This window comes from Anolis carolinensis, unplaced genomic scaffold (assembly GCF_035594765.1).
Source record: "Anolis carolinensis isolate JA03-04 unplaced genomic scaffold, rAnoCar3.1.pri scaffold_10, whole genome shotgun sequence".
Taxonomy (NCBI): Eukaryota; Metazoa; Chordata; class Lepidosauria; order Squamata; family Dactyloidae; genus Anolis; species Anolis carolinensis.
The window spans coordinates 8,561,798-8,574,192 of record NW_026943821.1 but is presented as its reverse complement, the minus strand read 5'-3'; the positions used below and the strand labels follow the sequence as shown (position 1 = coordinate 8,574,192).

At 41.0% G+C, this 12,395-nt stretch overlaps 1 protein-coding gene and 1 long non-coding RNA gene across 7 annotated transcripts in view; one reads left to right on the top strand and one right to left on the bottom strand.

Moving 5' to 3' along the window:
* The window catches only part of bicra (BRD4 interacting chromatin remodeling complex associated protein), a 104,054-nt gene that overhangs the window by 56,581 nt on the left and 35,078 nt on the right, over window positions 1-12,395 (bottom strand). The window lies entirely within an intron of this gene.
* LOC134293855 (uncharacterized) lies at window positions 2,563-4,013 on the top strand. The gene is made up of 2 exons (XR_010000823.1): window positions 2,563-3,570; window positions 3,655-4,013. It is a non-coding gene; the product is annotated as an uncharacterized LOC134293855 (long non-coding RNA).

Genomic DNA, 12,395 nt, shown 5'->3' with positions numbered 1-12,395 from the left:
GCATAAATGTGATCTCTGACTCCACATAGAGGGTATGTAATTGCTTTATTCAAGTCATAAAACTTACACAGGATTATCGCACCCATTCCATCTTTTTGGTGAGACAACTCTTCCTGGTGGTCTCCAAATCGGCTTTGCTATTTATAGCACCAAATCAATTGCCAGAAAAACACCTGAGAGCTAGCCACACATGCTTTCCCGAACACTCCCCATTAACCCCACTCTTCTGAGGACATCTTCTATATTTTCTGCAAAACCCTGTATGAGTCACAACCAGTATTCTGGAAAATTGTCCTACACTTTCCATGTACAAAACCATCCTTCAGAATTCGCTTTCTCAAAAGTACCAACTTTCCATTCAGTGTAGATAAATTTCTTTTCAATCATAAGAAAGACATAGTTTGCAATGGGACTGTAGGCCTGCTGTGTGTGGATGATGTAACATCTCCATTGGGCATCTATATAAGTATTCTGGAGTGCCTGAACTAGTTCTTTGGATGTTGGTGATTGTGTTCTGAATAACCGGCAATACAGCATCTTGGATAGTTCCTTTAGAGTTCTAGCTTATACCTGGAATGGATTCACTGCCCAGCCTGAATGCTGTGATGCTTTTCCCTTTCAGGTCTTGTGGGGAACTGCACGTTGGGCAAGTGCAATGGATTTGGGGGTGCCCATGGGAGGGAATAGCCACAATGTAGTATTTTGGAACAAAAGCCCTAAAGATATTTTGAAGTCTATAGTCTTGCTTTGTTATTATATGTTGGGCCATGGGCATGTCTACTTAAAATGCTTGAACAGGACTGAAAGCCCACATACACTTTCTAGCACAATGAATGTATGTGTGATGTCTCATGGGCCTTGTAGTCCCGTTCCTAGTACTATTGTGGCAGACGAAGAGGAAAACATGGGATTTCCACCGGTTCAGCCAGAATCGGAGCCCCTGCACCTGGAGGATGTTTGCCCTCAAGAAGTCAGCCAAACAAGCCTTGGGCAGAATTCTCCCCCGTTTTCTCGAAAGGACAATTATAATAGAGATAGAGGAGCTAGGGAGGCGAATCGCCGGAGCCTCAGAATCGCAACCAAACAATTAGCTGATTAGGTCTGCTTCCCTTGGGAAATTCTAAGGAGTCATGCATCTGGACGGAGTTGGGTTTCACTTCTAGTTCTCCAGGGAAAGTGTTCTTCTGGCGGGAAACGAGACCCTATTTAGGTGTTTTGCCGCAAGGGAAACCTTGCGGAGTCAACTCGTCAGCTTGAGGAGTGAGATCGTGTGTGGACTTCGTAACCCCAGTTCCTTGTTTTTCCGGACCAAGTTCCAAGCCTGCCTTGTTTCACGTTTGACCGCGGACCTCGCCACGGACCTTGTTCTTGCTTCTTGTTACCTCGTATCAAGTCTTGTCTAGCCAAGTATCAAGTTTGTTTTCCAGCCTTGTTGTCAAGCTTCAATGGACTAAAAGACCTTGTCATCTCCCCACACTATTGCTTGGCAAAGTGTGTGTTTCGGTTAATGGATTATAACTTTGGACTCTAATATCACATATTGGACATTATTTTCCTGGACTATATTTGACCTTTCCTGAAAGGTCTACTTCTGAACTATATTCTTCACTTGTTTTTATTGACTTTATATATTCCTTTAATAAAGATATTAGATAGAATCCGGCCTCTGCGCATGGTTATTGGTGTTCTGTACTATACAAAGTCCCAGAATACTTGTAAAGTATCTATACACACAAACGACTGTCTATGTACAAAGAAAATGTGTCCAAATGACATATATTGTTACAGTTCCCCGTACAAAGCTCAATTTGGCCGTACCCGACAAAATGAAAAGGAGCAACAGCTCTAACACAAAAGTTGTTCAAGTCTGGTATTGGTTCCAATACATATAGGCTTCAGGGATACAGTCAATGAAAATATCTTCCAAACAGATGGTTGGTCATGTTGCTGTATACTGGATTGAAGAAAATAATGATGGAGCACCGCTCTCAAAAAAGTCTTCAAAAGTAAAGTCCAAATAAAGTCCCAAGTCTACAGGGGTCCCGGGTATTTTTGACCCTGTTTCAGGGAAAACCCCTTCTTCAGGAGTTGTTAAACTCAGCAACAATGAATTTCTATCTAAAACAAAACATAGAGTAACAAGTATTTTACCAGCAGTATTAACAGAAGTAAAGGTAACCCATATAACAGTATTATACTTACATAGTGCTAAATGCTTTCACTGAGTGACTCTGCTTGTGGTGATTTCAACTGCGAGTAATTCTGGAGGTTCATTCAAAGGTTTTTAAAGAGTACTTGAAGGTTTAAAGGAAACAGCTAAAATTAAGTGATTCATTAAGTCCCTGAGGGGAAAAGGTTTTAAACTTAAAGATCCAGTACATTTGGCCGATTTATTGATGATATATTCATAGTATTTAAAACAACTGAGGCCGCAGTAGGATTCTCTAATTGGATTAACACTATACATACGTCTATTAAGTTTACCAGTCATCTCAACCTGTCACATATCAATTTTTTAGATGTTACTGTGTATAAATATCATAACAAACTGTTAGTCAAGAACTTCAGAAAACCATCAGATAAAAATTCTTTTCTTCATTATAACAGCTTCCACCACTTTGGTTTAAAGACCAATCTTCCATTTTCACAACTACTTAGACTAAAGCGTAACTCAAGCTCTAATGAACACTTCATTCATGAAAGCCTGACCTTAAGCCAGGAGTTTAGAAGTAGAGGCTATCCTAAACATGTCATCAAAAAGGCATTAATTAAAGCTGAAAAAACTGATAGAACCACCCTACTGAAAGAATCTGCTAAACCAACTAAAAATCAAATTATCTGGACACAAGAATTATCGCATTACTCCAAACACATAATCCAAATTATAAAAAAGCACTGGCATCTTCTTCAAGATATTTCAGGTTGTGATAAATTACCTATTTTTGGAAACAGGCGTACTAAAAATATTAGAGAATATTTAATCCATACAGATTTAATCACTCCCATTAGTACACTGAAGAGCACCCTGAGAGGCCATTATCCTTGTGGTCACTGTAAGTGTTGTCCTCAATCTTGGAAGACTAAGGAGATATATAACCATAGGAACAAAGTGGGCACCACACTAAAACATTTTTCTACTTGTAATAGCAGCAATGTAATCTACCTCTTGACATGTGACTGTGATCTCTGGTATATCGGAAAAACAACCAGATCCTTGAGAATCAGAATCTCTGAACATAAATCCAGAATCAAAAATTTATCTACAGAATCTCTTTTATATTCACACTTCACCCAATACAAACATTCATCTACCTCATTTAAATTTTGTGCTCTGGAATGCATCTCTCAAAAACCTTTCATGGACTTGGAAAAACTATTATCCCAAAGGGAAATGTACTGGATCTTTAAGTTTAAAACCTTTTCCCCTCAGGGACTTAATGAATCACTTAATTTTAGCTGTTTCCTTTAAACCTTCAAGTACTCTTTAAAAACCTTTGAATGAACCTCCAGAATTACTCGCAGTTGAAATCACCACAAGCAGAGTCACTCAGTGAAAGCATTTAGCACTATGTAAGTATAATACTGTTATATGGGTTACCTTTACTTCTGTTAATACTGCTGGTAAAATACTTGTTACTCTATGTTTTGTTTTAGATAGAAATTCATTGTTGCTGAGTTTAACAACTCCTGAAGAAGGGGTTTTTCCCTGAAACAGGGTCAAAAATACCCGGGACCCCTGTAGACTTGGGACTTTATTTGGACTTTACTTTTGAAGACTTTTTTGAGAGCGGTGCTCCATCATTATTTTCTTCAATCCAGTATACAGCAACATGACCAACCATCTGTTTGGAAGATATTTTCATTGACTGTATCCCTGAAGCCTATATGTATTGGAACCAATACCAGACTTGAACAACTTTTGTGTTAGAGCTGTTGCTCCTTTTCATTTTGTCGGGTACGGCCAAATTGAGCTTTGTACGGGGAACTGTAACAATATATGTCATTTGGACACATTTTCTTTGTACATAGACAGTCGTTTGTGTGTATTGGTGTTCTGTAGCCTGGGTCTTGACAGTATGGCCAAAGACTATGGCAGAGAACTAAGAAAATGTCAAAGTATAGATACGAAGTCGTTTAGTTTCCTCCTATTAAAGTGTATGCATGTGTTCAATGAGCCTGACATCTTTATGACCCTTTCAAGAAGTTCCCTTCTACATGTAGTTTGAAGCATGACAATGCCTACAATCTAACAAAGCATTTATTTTAATGAAGTTAAAAGCCCATGCTTTGTTTCAGTAATTATTTTTTAACCTATAGAACTGAAAGCTATAACTAATTTTAGGGAATTAGGAAATTACAATAATGGACTGTTAAAATCTGGGTCATACGAAAATCCATAATTTTGCCCTCAAAACCTGCCATTGACTTAAACATGAGGTCGACTTATATACAAGTATATACTGTAAGCTCCAATAAATGTCACGGAAATCAGTGAGGCCATGTAAACATACTAAGCATCAGACTGAGTATTTCCAGGTCATGCTCCATAAAATAACGGACTAGTCATTAATTATGAGTGAGAGGCCTCCTTGCCATTTGTATTATTTTATTTTATGAGGTTTCTTGGAATCTCCATGTTTCCTCTGTTTCAATAACTAGTCTAAACTCTGCACAAATGAAACACTGCTTGTTTGGGACATAATTCCATTATTTTAAGTACTAGAAAGAATGGGTGTGTTTTCCAATATGTATAATTCCACTTACATCTTTCTAAACAACTACTTTTTCTAGAAACTGGGTCAGAACTAAACTAAGCCAGGGTTTCTACAACAGGTAGGAAACGTATCTTTTCTCACTGTGTAACCACAATTCTCGATTCAATTTATACAGGGACAGCCAATGTTTGAATCAAATATTGGTAGATGCTTAAATACAAGTAAAAACCACACACACACACACACACACACACACACCCCTCACCAACCAAAAGCTCTGATGACTCAGTACTGTTACAAAAATTCTTCTGTTTAGATTCCGAGCCAAGTGCCTGAATTCCATGCTAATTTGCCGAGGCAAGCCTTTCATGTGGGAGCTCTGTAGGGACATGTCAACCTGCTGTTTTAGACACCAAGGCATCAGTTGATTAAGGACATAGTCATCTTTAGTTTCGGTAGAAATCGTATACAGTGTCCGACACAAGCTTTGCAGATAATTTGTTCTAAGAGAGGAATGTATGTGGCCACAAACAAAACAGTAAAGAATTCACTTGTAAACTTGATATCATACGGGCATGAACTCTGAATCCTTACAGCCTGGGGCCTAATCTACTGAGTGACCTGGATCTAGGCATGCTCTAGTTCAGGGGTCCCCAAACTAAGGCCCGGGGGCTGGATGCGGCCCATTGAAGCCATTTATCCAGCCCCCATGGCACAAGGGCAAAAGGGGGTTGGGCTAAATGTTCCAAGGGGTCTCTTCTTCTCTTACAACTCTTTATTATTATTATTATTATTTTATTGTATGACACAGCAAACAAGATAGATATGCTGGATTTCGTATCACAAAATCACAAGTCGAACACTTCCCAAGCGTCTAGGACTGTGTGATGTATTTTCGGATGATGTGTGCAGATCCCAGTAGGGTGGCCTTTTGCAGTTGGCAGATGGTAATTTTGTCAATGTCTATTGTTTCCAAATGCCGGCTGAGATATTTTATTATTATTATTAATAATAATATTAATATTATTATTAACATTGAGGCTGGGTGGCCATCTGTCAGGGATGCTTTGCTTGTGCTTTTGGTGAGCAGAGGCAGAAGGGGATTGGACTCAATGGCCCAAAGGGTCTCTTCCAACCTTCTTTTTTATTGTTGTTGTTGTTGTTATTATTATTATTATTTATTATTATTATTATTATTATTGCTCAGTAGCCAACTATAGTCCGGCCCTCCAACAGTCCGAAGGTTCGGGAACTGGCCCCCTGTTTAAAAAGTTTGGGGACCCCTGCTCTAGTCCATGAGCCATTTTGACTCATGGAAGAATACACAGGATGAGGCAATATAAACTTGGTAATAAGTATAAACTGAAGGATTGATAAGGCCTGGTTCAAATTCAAAAGTTTGGCCTTTTGACCACTGCCTGGCCTACTTGATGCTTGCTGCCCTTCAGATTCCAGCCACCCTGTCCTTAACTAGGAAACAAGCATCACAGAACTTGAGTTGAAATATATCCCCCCTGATCCAGCTAGGTGCACCCACAACCCTGTTCTGGCTATGGTAGACTTGAGTTGATCATCAACTGACTGCTAATTCTTTACTCCTGTCACTATTATCAGACACTCATTTCTATCAAACTTAGCAAGGCCTTTCTGCAAGGGGACAATGATAGTGCACCGTTACACTGTTGATGCTGAAAAATTTCAGACTAATCAGTGCCTCAATAACTCTGGTAAATCACTTCACTGGCTAATTTACATGCTATTCTAATTCAAAGGAACACATACATTTAAGTACTCCCTTCACCCAATCTTATGCAAACACAGAGGAAGAAGACTCTTTTATAGCAGCAGCTAGTAATGGTAAAGGAAAATAGTGAAATTCCCCAATCGTAAAATAAGCATTTCTTTAACGTTAATTGTTCATTGTAGAGTTCAACAAAACAAGTCTGTAAATATGTATATAAGATTACTCAGTATGAAACTGTTAAGATAATGTTGTAAACAACTAAGAACCAAACAAGATTCCTGTGCTGACAACTCATTACCTAAAGTACTTTCTCAGTTATATTCTAGAGAAATTCCACAGAGTTCTGTGGCACAGTCTTTAAAATTAAAAATGTATTATGAAACAAGCTGCATGGACCAGGATCGTCTTTGTCTGATGCACAAAGCATTATCTGAAGTGGCAAGGGTGTCATCAAGATTGATGCCACCCAGAAAACCAGCGAGACAAAAGAGGCAGCCACTGGTAAGACCCACATAGTCCAGGAAATCACCCCCACCCTCCACTCCCAAGCTGATATGATCCGTGGCAAGTGAGCAAGTAGAAAAGCAAAACCCTTGTCCCAGATTGGATTCTTTCTACTGGTATCAGTCATGATGCTATAACCAAGCTTTTCAGATTGAAATAAACAAAAGACTCTGGGGAAGATCCAAGCCACACTACTGAAAATTATTCTCTCCTATTTCTAAAGAGCTTGTTGGCTTCCAGAACTGGTGACCATATTATCATCATGATCTCTGGAAAACCCCTCCAACAACAGTCAGAAGCTCTAGTAGCAGCCTCTGCCAATGCCTGATTTACTGAGGGCTCTGCTGAGGCAAGAAAAAAATACATTGTGTTAATGATTTGGGTAATTTTTAGTGTTAAAATGTGTATCAGCAGCAGGATAGAGGACCAAAAGGAGAAAGAATTGAATGATGTTAATTGCAAAAAAAATCTAAGAAGTGGAACCTTTTGAGGAATGGTTTCTGTTTATAGATTATTTTGTTCCTCTTTCTTGCTCTTTGGCACTACCAGAGGACACCGTATGAGGTTACTGGAACAACACTGGAGGAAGGAATGCCAGAGCCCTCTAAAGGCACATGTTAAAAAACCACAATAGCAATTTATCACACACATGCGCAGTTGGAAGGACGTAGTCCTCTTCCTCTCAAGTGTATTCTCCCTCGATCACAATAAGCAGATTTTTCTATTGAGAGGGAGAAAGGAGAAGGACTGTGTGTGTGCTTTATATGTGGAGAACTCACACAACAAACAACAAAGCATACTGTAGTACAGATAGCTGAAAATTACAATCTCCCTGCAGGAAGGGATTTGTGGAGTTTGCAAGAATTCTACAGGGAATCCAGGAAATCTCCATTTCAATGCATGACCAGCAGGGACACTACCTTTTCCCTTCAACTGAGGGTGGGAGGGAGAGAGGAAGTAAAGCAATGAAGAGGGTTTTATGAAGGAAGATTCCTGCAGAAATACGTCACTGTAGACATGTTTTCAAACAAGATCCAAAAGATGGAGAATTTGGGTTTAAAAAAAAACACTGTATCGCACAGGAGGGGGAAAAAGGCAAAACAAAAATTGTAGATTACAGGTGTTTATCATGCTGCTTTCTTTTGGTTAAAATGCGATTTTAAAAATGCCTTGTACTTCTGTCAGTAATTCTCCATCAAATATTTTTAGCTAATTTGACTATGGATATAAATACTTTTTAAATTAAAAAGTAACAATACATTTTAATAGGGTAATGTTTACAAACTTTACATGGTGAGGACAAGCTTATTCTGCAAGATTTGTGGCCAACACAAGTCACTAAAATCCATTAAGATTTTAAAACCTAAAATTTACATTTACCTACTCAAAAGTAGACACATTTTCTCCCCCACCCCCCATGTACACGCTCATAAACCTACCTCCTAATGAAATCAAATGCTGGATTTAGATAATCTTCCAAACCAAAGTAGAAAACTGTCCCAGAATTTTTAGCAGGGATTAAATGGCCACTTTTCAGGGATACTTTAGCTATGGATTCCTACATTGTCAGGGGGTAGACTAAAAATTGGAGTTTTTTGAAATTATGTGATTCCAGCCTGGTTTAAGTTAAAAGAGATGGTGTTATGTACATTGATGTCAATATATAAACTAATCACGTCACTATATAAAATAATCACACTCAGAGCAGTTCCAAGGTAATTTTCAAGTATAGGTGAACAGAAATTTTGCCCCCCCCCAAAAAAAACAATAACTGAAAAATAAAAGTGTTGGATAAGTGAAAATGTTGGATAATAAGGAGGGATTAAGGAAAAGCCTAAATAAAGAACAACACTCAGGGGAAATCCAGACAGGAAGCAATCAGGGACAGCTAACACCTCCCAAAAGAAGATTCTCCCAGGCAAGGCCTTGAAGCCACAGCACCATTAAATGCTAATCAAGGTGATTAATTACAACATCCACACCTGCCTCCCAACAGACAAGAGCTCTTTCTCCCACCCTGGACAGTATTCCACAGACAAATAAACCCCACTTGCCTTGCTTCTAACAGACGGCAGCGAGCTCCATAAGGCCCAGTGTAGGCTCCGGAAGGCCCACCTGGCCCACCGAAAGGGCCGACGTGGGCTCCAGAAGGCCCAGCGCGAGCTCCGGAAGGTCTGCCTGGCCCACCAGAAGGGCCGAGGCAGGCTTCAGAAGGGCACGCTCCGCAGAAAAACGAGGTTTCTTTGCTTTTCAGAGTGGGGATCGCCTCCCTTCTGGCCAGAAGGGAGGCAATCTCCACTTCGCCAATCAGAAACGTGGCATTTCTGCTTGGCGAGTGGGGATCGGCTCCCTTCTGGCCAGAAGGGAGCCGATCTCCACTTTGACAAGCAGAAAAGCCGTGTTTCTTTGCTTGGCGAAGTGGGAATGGCTCACTTGTTCTTCCTTGTTCTTCCTTTTCCTACCGACGTAAGCAAAGAAGCCCTTTTTATTGCCAGAGACATTTAAAAAAATAAAAAGGGCTTCTTTGCTTACGTCGGTAAGAAAAGGAAGAACAAGGAGGCGATAGGGCCTCTGCGAGGAGAAGATGGGGAAATTCTGACAGGGGATAGGGAAAAGGCAGAACTATTTAATGCCTTCTTTGCCTCAGTCTTCTCACAAAAAGAAAGCCAGCCTCAACCTCAGCAACATGGAGTGGATGAAGGATTGGGGGAAATCCAACCCCAAATAGGGAAAGAAGTCATCCAGGAATACCTGGCTGCTCTAAATGAATTCAGGTCTCCAGGGCCAGATCAGTTACACCCAAGAGTATTGAAGGAACTAGCGGAAGTTACTTCGGAACCACTAGCAATCATTTTTGAGAGCTCTTGGAGAACGGGAGAAGTCCCAGCAGATTGGAGGAGGGCGAATGTGGTCCCTATCTTCAAGAAGGGAAAAAAGGACGACCCAAACAATTACCATTCGGTTAGCCTCACGCCGATACCAGGCAAGATTCTGGAAAAGGTAATTAAGGAAGTGGTCTGCAAACACTTAGAAACAAATGCGGTCATTGCTAATAGTCAACACGGATTTAGCAAAAACAAATCCTGCCAGACTAATCTGATCTCTTTTTTTGATAAAGTTACAAGCTGGGTAGATGCAGGGAATGCCGTGGATGTAGCATGGATTTCAGTAAGGCCTTCAACAAGGTCCCCCATGACCTGCTGGCAAACAAGTTAGTCAAATGTGGGCTAGGCAAAACTACGGTTAGGTGAATCTGTAATTGGTTAAGCGAACGAACCCAAAGGGTGCTCACCAATTCATCTTCTTCATCTTGGAAAGAAGTCACAAGTGGAGTGCCGCAGGGCTCCGTCCTGGGCCCGATTCTGTTCAACATCTTTATTAACAACTTAGACAAACGGTTAGAAGGCACGATCATCAAGTTTGCAGACGACACCAAACTGGGAGGGATAGCCAACACTCCAGAAGAAAGGAGCAGAATTCAAAACGATCTTGACAGACTAGAGAGATGGGCCGAAACTAACAAAATGAAGTTCAACAGGGACAAATGCAAGATACTTCACTTCGGCAGAAAAAATGGAATGCAAAGATACAGAATGGGGGACACCTGGCTAGACAGCAGTACATGTGAAAAAGATCTTGGAGTCTTTGTGGACAACAAGTTAAACATGAGCCAGCAATGTGATGCGGCTGCTAAGAAAGCCAACGGGATTCTGGCCTGCATAAATAGGGGTATAGCGTCTAGATCATTGATGGGCAACCTTTTGCACTTGGTGTGTCAAAATTCACCAAAAAAACCCTAGCATGACTTGGGTGGTGTGTCACTTCAAGAAAAAAAACCATAACAATATATATAGTTTAAATAACAAAAATATATACTGTATATAGTTGAGTATAAGCCGACCCGAATATAAGCCGAGGCACCTAATTTTACCACAAAAAAACTGGGAAATCATTGACTCCAATATAAGCCGAGGGTAGTAAATTTCAGAAATAAAAGCAGGTACCAATAAAATTACATTAATTGAGGCATCAGTAGTTTAAATGTTTTTGAATATTTGAATAAAGCTCAAATTTAAGATAAGACTGTCCAACTCTGATTGTTATGATTGAGCCTCATGGCTCTGTTACTGACAGACGTGGGCGTAAGACTCCTCGAGAGTCAGATACTCTCGAGGAGCGAGAGAGAAAAAGACTGCGAGACATATTTGCAGCACCATCTGACGAGGAGTCTTTCGAAGGGTTTACGGAGAGAATGGAGGAGGGGCTGGTTAGCTCAGAGGAGGATGAGATGGATTGGACTCGGGTAAGGGAGGAAGTGGGTGCCACTGGCCATGATGGGACAGAAGATGAATGGGGACCTTCAGGATTAGACCCATGGTTTAGCTGGAGGGATGGGACGGGATCCACAGCTGGAGATGCTGTTGGGCGTAGTCAGAGGTGTTCCAGCTCTGACGAGGAAAGTGATGAGGAAACGCCCGGGTTAAGGAGGACAGCTGACAGTGATGAAGATTTGTAACTGGCATAAAATGGGGCTTGAGAGCAATTGCAAATTGCGTTGGGCAAGGTAATCTGGGCAAACGCTTGGGATCCGTGTGTGTGTGGGACGCTTCCCTGAAGACTTGTGTGCTTTCCTGTGCTGTGACGTAAGTTGATTGGAATCCAGGGTCAGACGGCGGGAGGGATTGTGTGGGCATTTGTTTGTGCAAACCTGTGCTTACTCTTATTAGCTTGACCTTCCGTCGTCTTCTTGACGGACGCCATCTCCTGCTTTGAGAACTCGGACTGAACTGACCACGGCTTGTCTTCCCCCCTTCTTGGACTTGGAAAAACTACAAACGTCTGCTTCTGGCTTTGATCTACGGAACGGAACTGGTCTACTCAACTGCTACAATCCTTGGCTGATTTACTCGTGTTGGAGATCCTGTCTGCTGTGTGTGTGGGGGAGCGACGCAAGTTACTCTAAGCACAGTGTTGGCAGCAGAGAGGAATCTGCTGCCAATTAGTTGCATTCTTTGTATCTTTTGTTCCTTGGCTTTCGTTTCGTTTACACCCAGGCTGAAGCAAGCAGTTTGTTTTTACCCGGATTAAACTCCGGTTTAATCCGGTTTATCTTTTGAACATTTACTTTTGCCCCTTTTTGCTCCTAAAGGCAAAAACTGCCTGGCCCTTGTGTTTTACGGGCATTTTTGAGTTCTGTAATCTAATAAACTCTGTTACTTTGAATCTTGTGGCGTTCTGTCCTTGACAGATTGCCCAACGCCTATAAAAAGTTTATTGCAGCAATAAACCCGTCAGGAAGACGATGGATGAGTTAAGGGCCAAAGTAGACCAATTGCAAACGGCTTTTACCGTTAGCCAAACAGCTCAGGCTGTGAAAGGACATGTTTTGACTCCTGAACGCTTTGACGGAACCAGGTGCAAGTTGCCAACCT